Here is a 17,841-nt window from a genome sequence, read left to right on the forward strand (position 1 = left end):
TGCAGTAGACAGTGAGGTAGAGGGTGAGCCCTGGAAAGACAGAAGTAAAGTAGCAGCGAAATGCAGGTACCTTTGTGCACACGAAGCAGAAAAGCGCAGGCAGTAAAGTAATAGTGCTCCATTACTAGCGTGAGCAACAATTATATATAAATCGCAACCATTATCTATTAGATAATAGGTAATAATTAATAGATAATTGCAAAGCTCCAAAAATGCAATAAATAACTGATTCCCCTCAGAGAATGTCATTTGCATTTTTATATTAAAAAGACTCCAGAGTTGTAATGGATTAAAATCCTACGAAAGTGAAAGAAATGGCATCAGCCACTAGTTCTGCAGAAGCTAAAAGTAATACTGATAGAGTTTTGATGGAAATTTTTCCTTTGTGTGTTTAGTTTGGGGATTCCTTTTAAATCATTCATACCAGCAATTTAGTTCTTCAAGGCCGTTTCTTTGAGATTAAGTGACAGGACTTCTACTACTCTTTTCTTCTTGGAATGCTTCTTGGTATTCTTACGTCAGCCAGAACATTTGTCTCTGTCGCAGATGAGAACAATGACCATAGTTAACAAGCCCAAATCTTCAAAGTCTAAAAAGCCATCTTCAAGGCGGTCTGGCAAATCCAAGAAACCGAGTACTAAAAAACTGATGTCACGCACCGCAAACTGGGGCCGGATACCACCTGCAGAAGATTCAAGCCAAGTCTCTGTGGCCCAAGGATGTGGAGGTGCTATTTATTGTAGATCCTCTGAAAAATCTAAGCCTTTTGCCCAAAGAGATCTAAGTAAGTGTGCGCTTTATCCTGCCTCCGTTTTCTTCAAAACAAAAGTAGAAAGTGGTAGTTCTTGCTTGTTGCACTGATAGAGAACAGGACTACTGTGAATAAAGACTTCCAAAGCGATTCTCCTAAGGCAACTGAAGTGACTGACGTTACAGAAATTAATTTTGATATATTTACAGTCGACAGAGAAATGTGGGGAGCATTTTGTAATGCACTGATTCATCCATATCTTTTCTGTTTTGCAAAGAAAAGTGTTTGATTGTTGCTATTCACAGGTTCCATTATTCACAGGTTTTTGAATGTTAAGATTGCTCAGGAAAAGATCTGATATTTGTAGGGGTACCGTCATTCCTAGTTATTTGTTTTTACATTGTCCTTGCATTTATTACCATATAATTTCAAGTCTAAGTTTGTGGTTGAAGTTATAATAAGGAAAAAAGCATATAATAAGGAAGAAATTAAAATGGTTGACTAAACTTTTTTTTCCCAAAACGTTGTGTTGACCAGCCAATTTGAAGATGGCGGTATTAAAGGTGTCTGCAATAAGTTTTTCTGTTTTGGATTGTAGCTAGTTCCTCTAGGTGCTCCCGCAGAATAGTATTTTTACTATGCCTATATATACTTTATATATTCACTATACCTATATACACTTAATACCTTTCTTAGAAACAAACAAACAAAATCTCTTTTTAAATATAACTTTCTTGCAGTTGTTAATGATGGAATTGCTCCGCCACAAAGGATTCTTTTTCCACCTGAGAAGATACGTATGGATTGGCAAGAAACACAAAGTGTTGGAGTTGGCCTGTACAATCTTGGCAACACGTGTTTTCTTAATGCTACTCTACAGTGTTTGACCTACACCCCCCCACTTGCCAATTACATGCTTTCTCTTGAGCACAGCCAGTCATGTGAGTACTTTCTAACAGTATTTTAAATCTGTTGGATAGCTGTGAAGGTGAAAGAACAGCAGTGATTCTGTGAGACAAACTTACTTGTCTGATTTTACCTGTAGACGCTGGCTTTGAGCATTGTATTAGCAGTGGGCTCGGAATAGCATATGGAGTGCGTTTAATGCACCATGTGTTTTTTTTGTTTGTTTGTTTGTTTGTTTTTTTAAAAGGATCTTTTCTTGCTTCATGGGAATAATGAAGTGCATTGGACAGTAATGCATTTAATGAACATTTGGCATTTGGGCTATTTGGGCTTCCTGCTGCTAGAAAGGCAATAAAATTTAGGATGTTGGCATCATAGGTCTTTAGTCTGCACAGCCGAGGTTCCATAATGCACTACAATAAATGGTCTGTTCGTTGTTGAACCAATTAAAAAAAAAAAAAAAAAAAAAAAAACCTAGAAAGCAATATGAGCTGTTATGAACACGACTAGATTTTTTTGTGGGACTGTATTAAAATCTAGACTGATTTTGTCCTAAATAAAATGTTGTACTATAAAGTAAATGTTGTACTAAACCTGTATGCTTTTTAGGCTGGTATCTTTGTATCGATACCTAGAAATTTAACTGTTTTCTTCCTGTATATAGAAATCGTTTCAGTTGAGAATCCTGTTGAAAAAAGGAGGGCAGAAGTACTATTACATACATTACTGTAATTTTTCCTTTCTCCCAAAGGACTCGTAGCTCTGTATCATGAAGCTCACCTGACAGCACTGTGCTGAAAATAACCCACGTTCTCTTAATGCTGTATCATCAAGGTCAAATATTCTTTCCTCATACATTTTGCAACCTGTGGAGTTCACATTCCTGTCAGCCTTTACAAACGTGACTTTGCAGTAGTCTTTTAGATTTCTCATCACAAAATGCACTTGAATACAGGCTTAATGGATATTTTTATTCTATAAAGTTGTGTGAAATGAAATGTTAGGAGACTGTTGGGACAAGGAGAGTGGATATTGTATCTATAGTTTAAATGTTACTTATATGTTTGTTTGTAGTTATGTCTGTTTCGCTAGACTGGGATGCTTTCTTCTTTCACTCTTCAGGTCGTGAACAAGATTTTTGCATGATGTGCACGATGGAGACTCACATTAACCAGGCCCTGCGTTGCACTGTTGATGCCATCGAGCCTACGCGTGTTATCAATAATCTCAGTCGTAAGTGGCTTCAGATGTGTTTCTTTTTCAGCATCTTGTAATCTTCAAATAATTATTTGATGTGTATAAATGGTTTTAACACTGTAAAGAAGAGAGATTTTAGAAACAGGAGAATTACTTCATTTTTAAATGAGGTGAATACTATCATCTTCTTATTTAGGAATAGGACAACATTTCCGTTTTGGCAGTCAAGAAGACGCACACGAGTTCTTGCGCTATACTGTTGATGCTATGCAGGAAGCGTGCTTGAATGGAAGCACCAAGTAAGCATAAACAAATTCACTTTTATACGTTCTCTAGCACCTTTTAGGCCTTTATTTACTATCAAAACTGAAAGTCTAGGTCATCCTTGGTTTTCATAAAACTCTTTGAAGAGTTAACTGTGTGCCTTAAATCTTCTGAGGTCTGATTATAATTTATTTCCAGATTGGACAGATCTTCTCAAGCTACCACCATCATTCATCAAATATTTGGAGGATTTCTAAGATCAAGAGGTACTTTTAAAAATATTCCTGTCCTTAGAACTGATCTGTGTCTTTTGTCGGTAGTAAAGCAGTCTGTAGTTTGTCTGAAGTAGTATCTATCGACAACTTGAATGTGGACAGTTAGTCTCCTTCACGTGTTGTTAAGCATTTATATTTTGCTTCCAGTGAAGTGCTTGAATTGCAAAGCAGTTTCGGATACGTATGAGGCATTTCTTGATATCACTTTGGATGTAAAGGTAGGAGGTTTTGTAAATATAATTCATGATGTTTAAGTACATGTATAACTTTCTAAATTAAACTTGTTTAACTTAAAAAACCAAACCACGTACAATGTTAAAATATAAGAGCTTGGTGGTGGTTAGAAAGTGGATTGGACTTTGTCCTTCTGTGGAACCCCTGTAAATAGTCTCCACGTCTGCATTGGGTTTAAGGGGAAAGAATTTTATTGCTGCGCAAAGTGTAATACTGTCACACTTCTTTGTTGTTCTACCTCAATATACGTCTAATTGTTAGACTGTTGGATTTGTTGCCAGTATTGATGACAAAGCACACTATAGATGCTGTCTGCGTTACTGGAAAATGATTTGTTTCAAAGTAGAATGACTTCCAGGTGAGGTAAACGCTGAGCATGCTCTTTCTGCCTCCTTCTTGACAGTGCTCATAGTAGATCGCTTAAGTATGTGTTAGTCAGGTTCTCTTATAAACTCCTAGTGCGTCTCTGGAATTTTGAATTTACAGTGACTTTACGCTCTTCTCTCTCGCTCCTCTAGGCGGTTTCATCTGTTACCAGAGCTCTAGAACTATTTGTGAAACCTGAAGAGCTGGATGGAGAGAATTGCTATAAATGTAGCGAGTAAGATTATTACTAATTATGTCTTAATACTAGATATTAGTTTTATATATTACATGACTTAGAGCGTAAGTTATCCTTTAACTTCATTTAGAAATAAGGAGACGCAGCTTTGTTGTTGTTGTTGTTGCTTCATTTTCTAGTAGTGGTGAGCTGAAGCAAGGAGCTATGGAGAATGATTTGGAGTGGAAGGCAGCAGCAGGTTCCTACAGGTCCTAGCGTTCACTGTGAAACAAAGTTAGATTGAGTGTCAGGGAATGTGAGCTGGCTCTGTGGTAATGAATGTTAGCAGCCTGTGCTGGCTCACTAAACAGCGTCTTGCACAGCTCTTGAACTGTGAAACCTGTCGATGTGGACTAATGTCCGAAATGAGCTCCCTTAAGCCTAACCCGTGCACAGGGAAAGCCTGTTGAGTTCAGGCGCTCTCTGTGCTGATCAATATGTAAGATGTTTCTACGTATGTGAGAAACAATTGAACATTTGCATAAGATGGTTTGGCAAAACAAGCTGTTAGTCAAACATCCCCTCAGAAAAGCACAGAGTGCCCGGCTCAGTTCTGTAGAATTCATGCCTGACCCCTCTAAATGAAAAATGCAGTATCCACTTCTTGTTGTTGGATACTAAGGAAATTAGGGTGTCGAATCAAGAGCGTCCAATAGGTTATTAAAGCAATTTAATCCCAGGTTCGTCTTGGCCTGCGGATCCTAGAAAGCAACATGCAGCGTATTCAGGATTCTCATAACTGATGTCTGAGGAAGAGAAAGAACTGTAATAGCACCTCACATCTGAATTGCATGGTCCTTCCTTAATGTGCTCTTTGAGGTGTGATCGGTTCAGTCACACTTAAAGCCAGAATTTTCCGTCTTTTTGTGAGCTTAAAAGGAAAGGCCTTGCACATGTACAGTACTTTTTCCATTGCTGATAACTGTTATTAGTCTTATATATAACTCGTTTTTACTATTTTTTGTTTATATTTTATAACTCCCTGGTAATACGCTTTCGTGAGAGATTCCTGTTCCCGCTATGCTCTGAGTTGTTGGTAAAACTTACCTTCTTCTCTGTATTAACAAACGTGACATGCAGTGCATGGGTTTATGAAAAGAAAAAACCAAACATATGATGCAAGTAAATATCATTCAAATAGCATAAGCATGCGTGAGACATTAAAACGAGTTTGTTTTGGGGGCAAAAAAGATGATGCTTTCAAACACTTGTCTCTGCTTGTTTTTAAGGTGTAAAAAGATGGTTCCTGCATCCAAGAGATTTACCATACACCGTTCTTCCAACGTTCTCACAATATCACTGAAAAGATTTGCAGATTTCACAGGTGGAAAGATCAACAAGGTATATTTCCCGCTGTAATGCAACTTTGTCATCATGTAATGGGACATCCCCCAAAGCTGAAAGTTGTTAATATTTTCAGACAATAATTGTAGACTAACGACTATGGCTTATTCTTTCTCTTAATATCAGTAAAGTTCCTGCTTGACAAGAAGCATATACTTTCCTCTGAGAAGGCTAATTCATCAGAAAACAGTTGTCTGCAACTTCTAGTATTAAACGTTGCTTATGGGAAGACTTATTTTTAGTGAATCAAGAGATATATTCATATAATTCCAGTCTCTGTTTTTTGGAAGTGTTTTTCTCTGGCTAGTCCGCGAAGTACTCTGATATAATTTTTCTATCTTCTTGGTCTCTCTTTAGGAAGTAAAATATCCTGAGTATTTGGACCTCCGAGCCTACATGTCTCAATCAAGTGGAGAACCACTCCTCTATGCCTTATATGCGGTGCTGGTGCATCATGGTATCAACTGTCGCTCAGGACACTATGTATGCTACATAAAGGTAGAAGTCGACATCATTTCTAACAGGGTAAAGGTTGTGCTGGCAAACCAGTTCAAGTGTTACTAGTAGTACTGTTTCTAGGGAAAAAGATTTCATTATATGTTTATTTGACACGTGTGTATTTTATTGCTATCTGTGATTTCATTTGGAAAACATGCAATTCATCTAAAGATATCGTTGTCTTTATTTGCAGGCTGGTAATGGACTTTGGTATCAGATGAATGATGCAAAAGTGGTCCGTACTGACATTAAAAGAGTTCTTGGTCAGCAAGCTTACTTACTTTTTTATATCAGGTAATAACAAGTATTCAAATGTGTTCAGAAGAGATTTACTCTCCTGTTATTGATACTTTTCTTTTTGCAAGTGTTTTTCTTTCTCTCCCAGGAAAAGATGATTATTTCTCTAATTCAGTTCTGTCTAACCTGAAATTCTCTGTCATTTATTATCTTTTGTTGCTTGGCCTTAAACTGCAGCACTTGTGTAAATTGCTGTATATGTGTTATCTGTAGCTGGCTAATTTAGAGAAGGAGAGAAATGAAGGCCATCTGTGGTGTAAGAATGAATTATTGCTCTGAAAGTGATAGTCATAGTAGGAAGACTGTTACCTACTTTTCAGTTTGTAGTCTTGGCTAAGTCTTCTGTAGAGAAGGCTTCCATATCGTATGAACTGTTCCTATAAAATTATAGGATGGGATTTAATCCAAGAGTAGGCCGAAAGAAAAACTAAACTGAGATCACTGCTCTTTTCTGAAGGCGCTATGATTTGACGCTCGGAGAACGTGCTTTTTACTTAGCAGCACCGTCTTATCCCTGTTCATTCCCCCCTGGTCAGCGGGGGGCTAACAGTAAGCAGGCTGGATTTCTGGGACCACGACTTCCTCCTCATATGATTAAGGTAATTTAGGGAAGCGGGAGGGCAGATAATGGCACCAAACGGACAGTGGGTTTGGGGTTTGGTGTGGGGTTTTTTGTTTGGTTTTTGGCATCTTTGTTTTGTTTTCCTTCCCACGCTGCAGCTGTCTTCACAGCCCTCATGCTACAGCCAGAGTCATTCAAACAGTGGTTACTGCTGAATTGCGCAGCCATGCGACTCCATTGTTTATACCTCCTAGACAGCTTTGTAAAGCACAGAGAGCTACGCTCTTTGACAATTTAAGTAGAGTGTACTAATCCTCGAATCATTTAAAAGAGGACTTGTTTTTCCTATCGACGTCACTTTAGCTAAGACAGGGAAACCAAATTGTCTTATTCCTGAGCACCAGAACAATTATTCCAGGCTTTTTGGGGTATGTTTAAGGGGGAAACTAAATATATTTGGGAATAGCTTTAGGCAATGTTAAGTTGTTTGGATGGTTTTCAAAAATGATGTTAATTTGATATCAATATGCAGTAAACCAAAAGCAGGAATTAAATACACTTATGGGACTTGCATTTATCTTTTAAGGGCAGTGTTTTTTGCTTTTTAGGTGTTAAGACCATTTGTAGAAATACTTAGTAGGAGAATGACATGTTTAAAAATGTTAAATGGAGTGTTTGCATTAACCCGTCTTGCAATTTCTTCTTTTTAAATACAGAATTCAAGTCGTTTAAATGGAAATGGATCCATAAAAGAGGATGCAAATACCACTGGTGTCACCCTAAAAAGGCCATCTTCAGCACCACCAATGGCCTGTGTTCAAGAACAGGCGATTACCAGGCCTTCAATTACTGATACGTCAAAAAACCAGAAGATCACCATCAGTATTCACAATAAATTGCCTGCTCGTCAGACTGTGTCACAGCCTGACTGTCTTAGCAGTGCTGTGGAGGATGAAGATCTCTACAAGGCTGTTCCTTCATCCACAATCACAAATTCGGTAAAGCAAATGAAGCAAATACAAATACAAAAAAAAAAAAAAAAGAGTTTCTGCTGAAATTTTTGTGGAGCCAAAGGTGAATGGAAATCCTAAACTCAGCTCTGATAACACAGTCCCTTACGGTGCAGAATCTTCAGGAAAATCTGAGGAGGAGTCAAAGGGCTTATTTAAAAGGAATTGCAATGCAATGTGGAATTTTGGTTGGAAAGGTAGTCCGTACATCGCAGAATTCCCATTCTTCCTGTCAGAATGCTGATGAAGGAAGATCCCAGCATGAGCTGCCAAACACTGATTCACTGAATGGTGCTATTAGTTTAGTTCATGAATCTAAAGAAAACGGACTGAAACTTGATGATTCCACTTGCCAAGTTGAACCTGTTAAACCTTGTGAGATGTTCGTTTCTAAAACAAACGGATTGCTTGAAACATAGTAGTTTGCTCCATCGAGAATTTCTCACCCACGATGTATTCGGGAGTGTTTATCATGTTCCTAATTCAGGCGAAATGCTGAGAAAACACAGCACAAATTTGATCGTAACCCTTTGTGATATTATGCCATTAGAATTTGCAGAGCTGAGCTGACATTAGAACTTGTCAGCTTAAGCTGAGCTGAGATAAAAATTCTTAAGTTTCATAAAGTAGATTTTGGGAGGTGAGTTGGCGTTATCTTTGAAGTGTAGATAATGCATACAACACAAAGCGATCTTGCTTAGCATTTAATGTAGAAATTCTGAGAAGACTAGTCCTCAGCACAAATGGTATTTTTTCTGTCTGCTGACTTGTGCGTTTTAGTTGCAGATGCCTGGAGCTATGCCTCCAGTCCCTCGAGAAGTCATCATGGAATCCCTCACGGCCAGCCAGCTGAACAGCTTGTCAGAGGAAAGAAGGTAAAATGAGCACAGTCTGATTAAGACAAGATTTTATGGAAGTTCATTGCGGTTTTATCTGTCTACTAATACTATTTAATGGAAGGATTTAAATCAGTAGAATTCCGTACTGTATGGCCAGTGTTGCGAACAGAACTAATGATCGACACTGTGCATAGCACTCTGATGCAGGCTGGTGCCTCGCGGAGAACTTGTGTTTCTTCATAGAATGTTTTTCCATTTTTCTCCATTATCTGGAGAAACATTGGCTGTTCCCCCGTCGCCCCCACCCCTTTTTTCTCAGAGCAGCAGGTGGAGGGAGACGGAAACGTGTTTTTATTTTGTGCAGTGTCCCGGGACCTCCGAAATCTACTGAGAATGATGAATACCTTGAACAGTACCAATGTGATGACCGTGGAGACAAGGAGAAACCAAGAAGATCAAAAGAACATGAACTGATTTCAGAAGAAAATGTTTTCTACATCAAAGAGTCTTCTGAGACTGGTGAGAAATTGCGGCAAACTTCCCCTCTAAAGTCTGACAGTGAATGTAGTTCTAAAAACCTTTCCTCCTTAGCTGTTACAGATAGATGCCAAGATACAAAGGACGAGACTAAAAAATCTGACAAAGAGCGTTACCAGAGAAAGAGGGAACATTCTCCTACTGAAGAGAAGGAGAGTCAAAAAGATGGTCATTCCAGCAAGAGAAGGTGCTCTCGGAGTGTGGAAGTTGTTAAGCAAAAGCGTCACAAGCAGGAGTATTGGGAGGGAAGCAGGTACAGATCTTCCCATAGTGAAAGGAACAGCCCTGATAATGGCAGAAGACCAGTAAAATATTCAAAGTACAGATCTCGAAGCAGAGGAAGATCAGAACAAGATAGCGCTAGATATTACCATTCCAAAGGGGAAAGAAGTTGGAGCAGAGAAAGATACTATCAAGATGAACCACGGAAATGGGAAAAATGTAGCTATTACAAGGATTACTATTCACCTCATGCAGCAGGAGACAGTAGAGAGAGAAAGTTCTCTCACGGTGATAAAGACTTTGACAAATTGACTCAGACTTACTCCAGCAGGTCACATAAGCGTTATCATTACAAAAGCAGATGGCCTCACGGTTCCCTCTTGAGAGAGGAAGATGTACATCACTTTAGCACACCCAGAGCAGACTCACATCGTTGCTCAGTAGCTCAGCAACATTCTGGAAAACATTCGCGTGAGAGACATGCACTTCCACCTGTGTCAGCTCATTTGGAGAACTGTCGCCAGAAAAAGGCAAAAGAAGGAAACAGAAAAAGACAATATACTCGTGCAGAAGGTAGTGAAAGTGAAATAGAAAGGCAACGCAGAAAGGTAGAAAAGGAGGTTTTAGGTGGTGAAAACATGAAAAAATATAAGAAGTTCTAGAAGAAAAAGAAGTCTGAAGATAAACAGGGAGAGAAGGATTCCAAGTAAGCAGGGATTCCAGCCTAATCAGCATTTTTTTTCCTAATTCTTTTCTGGGTGCTTCTCATGTTTTGTTTTTTTTTTTCATAGTTTCTGAGTTATTTAGATAGCATAATCTGGCTGGGGATCATGACTGGGGATCATTAGGTTGATCAGTGAAGACAGGAAAGGTATTGCTGAATTGTGTCAGAGCACTAGCTTTGGACCACGTAGTTCGAATCACATCTGCACACCATTCTGGATTAGGTTAAAATATTTTTTTTTTTTTACTTGCACATATTCCAGAGCTAACCATTGTTAATGATCTGTGTACCAACCAGGACCTATGGTCCTTCAATCTGAGGGCTTAAGTTTGCTGCATCTAAAGGAAGTTACATGTGCACAAAGTACCACAAAATAGCTGACATGCGGCAAATCATCGCCTGTGGTAAAATAAATAAAGTTTCCTGTATGCAACAAGTGCCACATCTTTTTTTCTCTTTTTAACTTGCATGTTTCTTTCAGACTTTATGATTTGTATTTCTCTGCGCTCCACTTTGACAATGCCAATCGCAAGCGTAACAAAAAGAAGAAAAAGGAGAAACATCAGGAAAGTGAAAGGCTTCTTGGAACACTTAGATCCTCGTTTCCAGAAGAAAACCCGGGAGAAGAAGGAAGAATCCCATCCTCCAGATGGCTCTTTATGAGAGCAATGCAGAAGTGAGGGCAGTAAACAACCTCACAAGGAAGGGAAGCCTTCCAGTGCAGGTGAAAGGAAGAAACATCGCATCCAGCGAGTATATTAAAGGTAAGCGGCTGCAGCATGTTTATGGGATTCCTTTTAGATTAATCTAGAGATTATCTAAAACAGTCTTTAAATGCTTGATGACTGAACAGTCTGCTGGATATTAAAATATGTTTTGAAAAATATGTTTCAAATGTTGTTTTTTCAGCTGTGTGGGGAGAACAAATACAGTGGCTATGAATATTTTGGCTATTATTCAGAACAGCATGTGGAGGGATATGTAAACTATGTAATATGTAAAAATATGTACTATGTAAAAATCCTGCTTTTTTTCTCCTTTTTGTTTTTTTTTTTGTCTTTTTCTTTTTTTCCCTGCTATTATAAGTTTAAGAATATAGAGGAATGCGCTGATGGAAGCCATGTAAAGAGTCTCCAAATTTGCATTGGGTTTAAGCGGAAAGAATTTTATGTCTGCACAAATTATGATACTGTCAAAACTTCTTTGTTGTTCTACCTCAATATACATCTAATTGTTAGACTGCTGGATTTGTTGCCAGTATTGATGACAAAGCACACTATAGATGCTGTCTGCGTTACTGGAAAATGATTTGTTTCAAAGTAAAATGACTTCCAGGTGAGGTAAACGCTGAGCATGCTCTTTCTGCCTCCTTCTTGACAGTGCTCATAGTAGATCGCTTAAGTATGTATTAGTCAGGTTCTCTTATAAACTCCTAGTGCGTCTCTGGAATTTTGAATTTACAGTGACTTTACGCTCTTCTCTCTCGCTCCTCTAGGCGGTTTCATCTGTTACCAGAGCTCTAGAACTATTTGTAAAACCTGAAGAGCTGGATGGAGAGAATTGCTACAAATGTAGCGAGTGAGATTATTAACTAATTATGTCTTAATGCTAGATATTAGTTTTATGTATTGCATGACTTAGAGCGTAAGTTATCCTTTAACTTCATTTAGAAATAAGGAGACGCAGCTTCGTTGTTGTTGTTGTTGCTTCATTTTGTTTAAACAACTGGTGCACGGAAATAATCCCAAACTTGAAAACGTTACATCTGTTTTGGAAATCTAAGAAGAGTGGCTATTAGCTGATATTGGACTTTTCTCGTAGCATTGTCTGCACCATGGCTTGTCAAGCTTCCTAGGCGTGTAGCTGCATGCTGAAATATTCATATTGGCAGAAGTGAAAAGACATGCCCAGTAAGTAGTGGTGAGCTGAAGCAAGGAGCTGTGGAGAATGATTTGGAGTGGAAGGCAGCAGCAGGTTGCTGCAGGTCCTAGCGTTCACTGTGAAACAAAGTTAGATTGAGTGTCAGGGAATGTGAGCTGGCTCTGTGGTAATGAATGTTAGCAGCCTGTGCTGGCTCACTAAACAGCGTCTTGCACAGCTCTTGAACTGTGAAACCTGTCGATGTGGACTAATGTCCGAAATGAGCTCCCTTAAGCCTAACCCGTGCACAGGGAAAGCCTATTGAGTTCAGGCGCTCTCTGTGCTGATCAATATGTAAGATGTTTCTACGTATGTGAGAAACAATTGAACATTTGCATAAGATGGTTTGGCAAAACAAGCTGTTAGTCAAACATCCCCTCAGAAAAGCACAGAGTGCCCGGCTCAGTTCTGTAGGATTCATGCCTGACCCCTCTAAATGAAAAATGCAGTATCCACTTCTTGTTGTTGGATACTAAGGAAATTAAGGTGTCGAATCAAGAGCGTCCAATAGGTTATTAAAGCAATTTAATCCCAGGTTCGTCTTAGCCTGCGGATCCTAGAAAGCAACATGCAGCGTATTCAGGATTCTCATAAGTGATGTCTGAGGAAGAGAAAGAACTGTAATAGCACCTCACATCTGAATTGCATGGTCCTTCCTTAACGTGCTCTTTGAGGTGTGATCGGTTCAGTCACACTTAAAGCCAGAATTTTCTGTCTTTTTGTGAGCTTAAAAGGAAAGGCCTTGCACATGTACGGTACTTTTTCCATTGCTGATAACTGTTATTAGTCTTATATATAACTCATTTTTACTATTTTTTGTTTATATTTTATAACTCCCTGGTAATATGCTTTCGTGAGAGATTCCTGTTCCCGCTGTGCTCTGAGTTGTTGGTAAAACTTACCTTCTTCTCTGTATTAACAAACGTGACATGCAGTGCATGGGTTTATGAAAAGAAAAAACCAAACACATGATGCAAGTAAATATCATTCAAATAGCATAAGCATGCGTGAGACATTAAAAGGAGTTTGTTTTGGGGGCGAAAAAGAAGATGCTTTCAAACACTTGTCTCTGCTTGTTTTTAAGGTGTAAAAAGATGGTTCCTGCATCCAAGAGATTTACCATACACCGTTCTTCCAACGTTCTCACAATATCACTGAAAAGATTTGCAGATTTCACAGGTGGAAAGATCAACAAGGTATATTAAGAATATACCTTAAGAATGTAGAGAAATGGTCTGCTTTTATTTTCATTTTCTCTTTTTTTCATTTTTCTCTTAATATCAGTAAAGTTCCTGCTTGACAAGAAGCATATACTTTCCTCTGAGAAGGCTAATTCATCAGGAAACAGTTGTCTGCAACTTCTAGTATTAAACATTGCTTATGGGAAGACTTATTTTTAGTGAATCAAGAAATATATTCATATAATTCCAGTCTCTGTTTTTTGGAAGTGTTTTTCTCTGGCTAGTCCGCGAAGTACTCTGATATAATTTTTCTATCTTCTTGGTCTCTCTTTAGGAGGTAAAATATCCTGAGTATTTGGACCTCCGAGCCTACATGTCTCAGTCAAGTGGAGAACCACTCCTCTACGCCTTATATGCGGTGCTGGTGCATCATGGAATCAGCTGTCGCACAGGACACTATGTATGCTACATGAAGGTAGAAGTCAACATCATTTCTAACAGGGTACAAGGTTGTGCTGGCAAACCAGTTCAAGTGTTACTAGTAGTACTGTTTCTAGGCAAAAAGATTTTCTGAAATAACCCCAAACTTGAAAATGGGATCTTGTATAAAATCTTAAGCTGTGATTGACTCTCTGCTTAAGAGAGGCCAAACGTGTACCTACTGAGAAGCTAGGTGATAAGTGTTTTTGTACACTTATAAGTGGTCATTTTGTAAAGAGACTGCTGAAAAATCTGAACAGTGCTGCTGCAGAACTCTGAATGGGGGGCTAGCAACTGTCTTAACTGATCTGGAATCTTGAGTTTACTTTTCAGTGGACAGGAGGAGAGTCTCTCAAGGCAAACAGAGAGAGAAATAACACCCGATACTCATGTCAACATAAATTTATGCTCAGAGTGTAGGTGTAGGAACAGCGTCGGTATGTATATGGAACATCGGGAGAGGAAACTATATCGGTATTTACAGCTTTTCTACTTCCTTGTCAGAGAGACGTTGTCTCCAAATTAGAAATTGATGTATTTTGAATAAGGGCTGGTGGATCGGATTTATTCTTACTAGTGTTAATATTTGCTCTTGATTAGTACTTAATATCTGGTAACGCATCAATCAATCGTCAAAAATAAACTTAAAAATGTGTAAGGCTTATCTCGTTGGTCGATACAAAGACCAAGGTCTTTTCTCTTTTCTCTTTTTTTTTTTTTTCCCAGTATTGTTTTTCTGTTTTCCTTCTCACTGCAGTCTTGATTTTGTTTCTTGTCCCTTAAGTATGTTTTCAATGTGTTGTTGAAACATTTTCCCTTTCAATGCAAAAAAAGGAGCTGTCACTGGTGTCTGCAAGTTGAAGACTGGAGCTTATCTGAAAATCACTGAGCCCAAGAGCTGTCACCTTAGTCTTCCAATAGGACAAGGATGTCTTCGTTTTCTCAGTTAAATGCATTTTTCAGGTTTGTGTATTATTTTCTCAGGAATGGAAAGTGTGCGCACAATTTGCCAGTTGTGGGACTAGGAGTTCTCTTATTTCCTGTGCTTTGTTTAACCTGTCTTAAGTTTAATGGATAGCAATCAAGGTGTACTAGAAATCTGAAAACACTTTATGCTTTGTTCTCTCAGTCATTTTGGTATAACAAACAAGCTTATGGTTTAAACCCTCCATTAGGTTAGCATTTTCCCTAAACGTAACAAGTCCCTGTGTGCTACAGGAAGACAGTAACAAAAAATTAAGTATAGATATTCATCCTGCCATTATTCAGCTTCTGCCTATGGACAGACAATTACACTTATTTAAAGCGGTATCCTCTTGAAACCTAATCAGCATGTTAGAAAGCACTTAGTTATCGGCTTTTGTCCTGGAGGGCTGAGGTTTGTTTTGTTTTGTTTTACATTCAGCATTTCCTTTTCTAGCTTCCATTCCCCTGTTGTTTTGCATGAGGAAAACATGCAGCTTTACAAAGTAGAACGGAAAGAGATGCTTTTCAGTCTAACTTTTCAGTTTTTTGTAGGAGTTTTAAATGTGGTAGGTGCAAAACAGCATAAGTACTGCTGCCAAAGTTATATTCAAACAAGTATTTCTTGGAGAAGCAGAAGAAGCCCAGGGAGAAATAAATTTACAAACATGCTCTTCATGCTCTCCTTTCCCAAGATTTCTCTGAGATATATCCCATAGTCTGTGGGTTTTGAGGTATGTGGTTCCCAGGAGTGAAAAGGAGGGCCAAACAGCTCTCCTCTCGGATCTCCACGTGCCAGGGCTTTAGTGTACTGCCACTTATGGCTCCGCTTTTCACCTGGAAAAAGCGACCTCATGCTGTAAACTGAGGAGCCCTGCAATTGTTCTACTTGGGTTTTTTTTGTTTTTTTGTTTTTTTCCCCTGCTCGTATAGGCTTAGAAATGTGCTGATGAAACAATAAAAAAGCCAGCTTGGTACATCTCCTTACAAAAAAATAAGTACAAACTTGAGCTCCTGATCGGCTTCATGCTGAACTCTGTGCTGTTCTTGTCGTAATCTTGGTCTCTCAGTAGATAATATGGTTTAATTACGAATAGAATCATGTGATGAAGAAGATCTCACACTGCAACAAATTCAGCATCTCAAATGAAATTTTACATTTTCCGTGATTTTCTTTCTGAGCAGAAGTGTGTAGTATTAAATATATATATATATATATATATCTGTGATGAAGCCACGGTCGCAGTTACTCAGATATCTTAATAAGCACTTGCAGGAAGATAAATTGCTGCATCTTTTAGCATTATTTAATTGTAGGGTTAGAGACATGTTGATTCAACAGAGCTGTAAAGTTTCTAAGAGGTCACTTTGAAAAATACCAGCTAAATTACTGGCAAGACTGCACCCGTTCTTAAAAACAAACAACCCCCCCAAATCATCTGTTTTCCTCTTACAGGTAACTGAAGTAATCCCCGAAGAAGACAGTTCACTATCCAAAGGCAAGTTTTATTTTTAAACATTTTCTACATTTTATACCTAGCCACAACTTAACAACCAGTTAACGGTCGGTGACAATCCTGTTCAGTGTTGAAAATGTCATTCTGGCATAGGAAACAAAGGACTTCATCTTCTTGCTTTACAGCTGAATGTCTTCTACATAATGTTTGGAGAAGTGAAATCTTGCAAGAGGTTTTCAAAAATTCTGCCCGGTTTGGATGATGAAGTAAATTGCCATAGTCAGCAGATTCTGGCACTGACAAGTTCCTTCAAGCTAAAGAGGGAGTGCGATTGTTGCAAAGCATGACTGTGTTTTGAGACAGGGACGACCACAAGTTTTAATCTTAAAATACGACATGGAGGGGAGGCTGGTTGTTCACACATTCTTGCAAACATTAATACAATCTGTCCCATTATCAAGAACAAAATTAGGGACTGAACGGAGGTCTTTCAAATACCAGTGTTGCAAAAATAGACTTTTTATGCTACTAATGTCAAAAGAATCCTGACTGTACTAAACTGTGTCTCTTCTAGCTGATAAATCAGGAATAGCACAGAAGAAAATGCGTCTGCTCTAATGCTCTTTGGGCTTCGGTGAATTCTCTGGCCAGCAGATGGCGAACTCGCTTATTCTAAACCAGTCAAAAGTATAGGGAGAAAGTAAATGTCTTGCACACATTACACAAGTCCAGGGCATTGGGATCACTGGGCTACATGAGTGAAAGAGATGTACCCCAACAGTACCCCACTTAGATACGCTGCTTGCAACATAAGCAGGATGGGAGGGCTGTGCAAAGCAATTTTGGTAAATTGAGGAATTCATGTATTTCATCAAGCCTAAAGATACTAATTAGTTTCATGTGGGGGAAGGTCAGTCTTTCAAAGAAAAGAAAAAACATCTCTTAAGCAGGATTTTCTGAATGGTGGAATCTAATCTGAAAAAAGGCCACTTCAGCAGGTTATTTATTTATTTATTTATTTCTTACTGTATTGAACCTCTCAAGTAAGCTAGGAGCAGACTAGGAACAACTGAGGACTTGTTAGAGTGTGCCTTTTCACCTGGACTCATGTTACTTTGAATAAATTAACAAGGATAGCTAGTGATAATTTGTGATTTAAGGAAATTCCAGATACGTGAGAGAAAGAGCAGCGTTAAAGCAGTTAAATTCCTGCTCTCTCTAATAAGTGCTCTCTCTAGCCAGTTTCTGAACGCTTCTGTTCTGTGGCTAGGATTTGGTCAGCTTGACCACAAGATCACTAGTAAAACAAGGATGCCGTCCAGTCAAACCTTCAAATGAATGCAACTTACCTAAGGTCTACCGTTTGCTATCAAAACAGGTAGCTTTGTCCTAATATTCTGTACAGTTGACCAATTTTAGCATGGAACTGAAATGCAGTCAGTTTAATGGGAGGGCTTTGGAAGCTGCCTTCTCCAGTCAGTTCAGCCCTGTAGTCAGAGAGCAGATCAAGCTGTGTGCAGGCTTGTGACTTCTCTCTTTAGAAAGAAAACCACTGAGCCAGACAGTTCCATGTTGAGTA

At 38.7% G+C, this 17,841-nt stretch overlaps 1 pseudogene across 1 annotated transcript; it reads left to right on the plus strand.

The window, feature by feature from the left end:
• The first annotated feature begins 555 nt into the window (after window positions 1-555).
• Window positions 556-10,941, plus strand: LOC310904786 (ubiquitin carboxyl-terminal hydrolase 42-like; annotated as a pseudogene). Its single transcript has 15 exons — window positions 556-784; window positions 1,492-1,692; window positions 2,780-2,890; window positions 3,051-3,153; window positions 3,317-3,384; window positions 3,541-3,611; window positions 4,146-4,228; window positions 5,458-5,569; window positions 5,930-6,070; window positions 6,264-6,364; window positions 6,825-6,966; window positions 7,646-8,355; window positions 8,726-8,814; window positions 9,143-10,243; window positions 10,743-10,941. The product of its transcript is annotated as a ubiquitin carboxyl-terminal hydrolase 42-like (transcript).
• Window positions 10,942-17,841: the final 6,900 nt, after the last annotated feature.

Source organism: Anser anser (assembly GCF_964211835.1).
Source record: "Anser anser genome assembly, chromosome: 10".
In the NCBI taxonomy this organism is placed as follows: Eukaryota; Metazoa; Chordata; class Aves; order Anseriformes; family Anatidae; genus Anser; species Anser anser.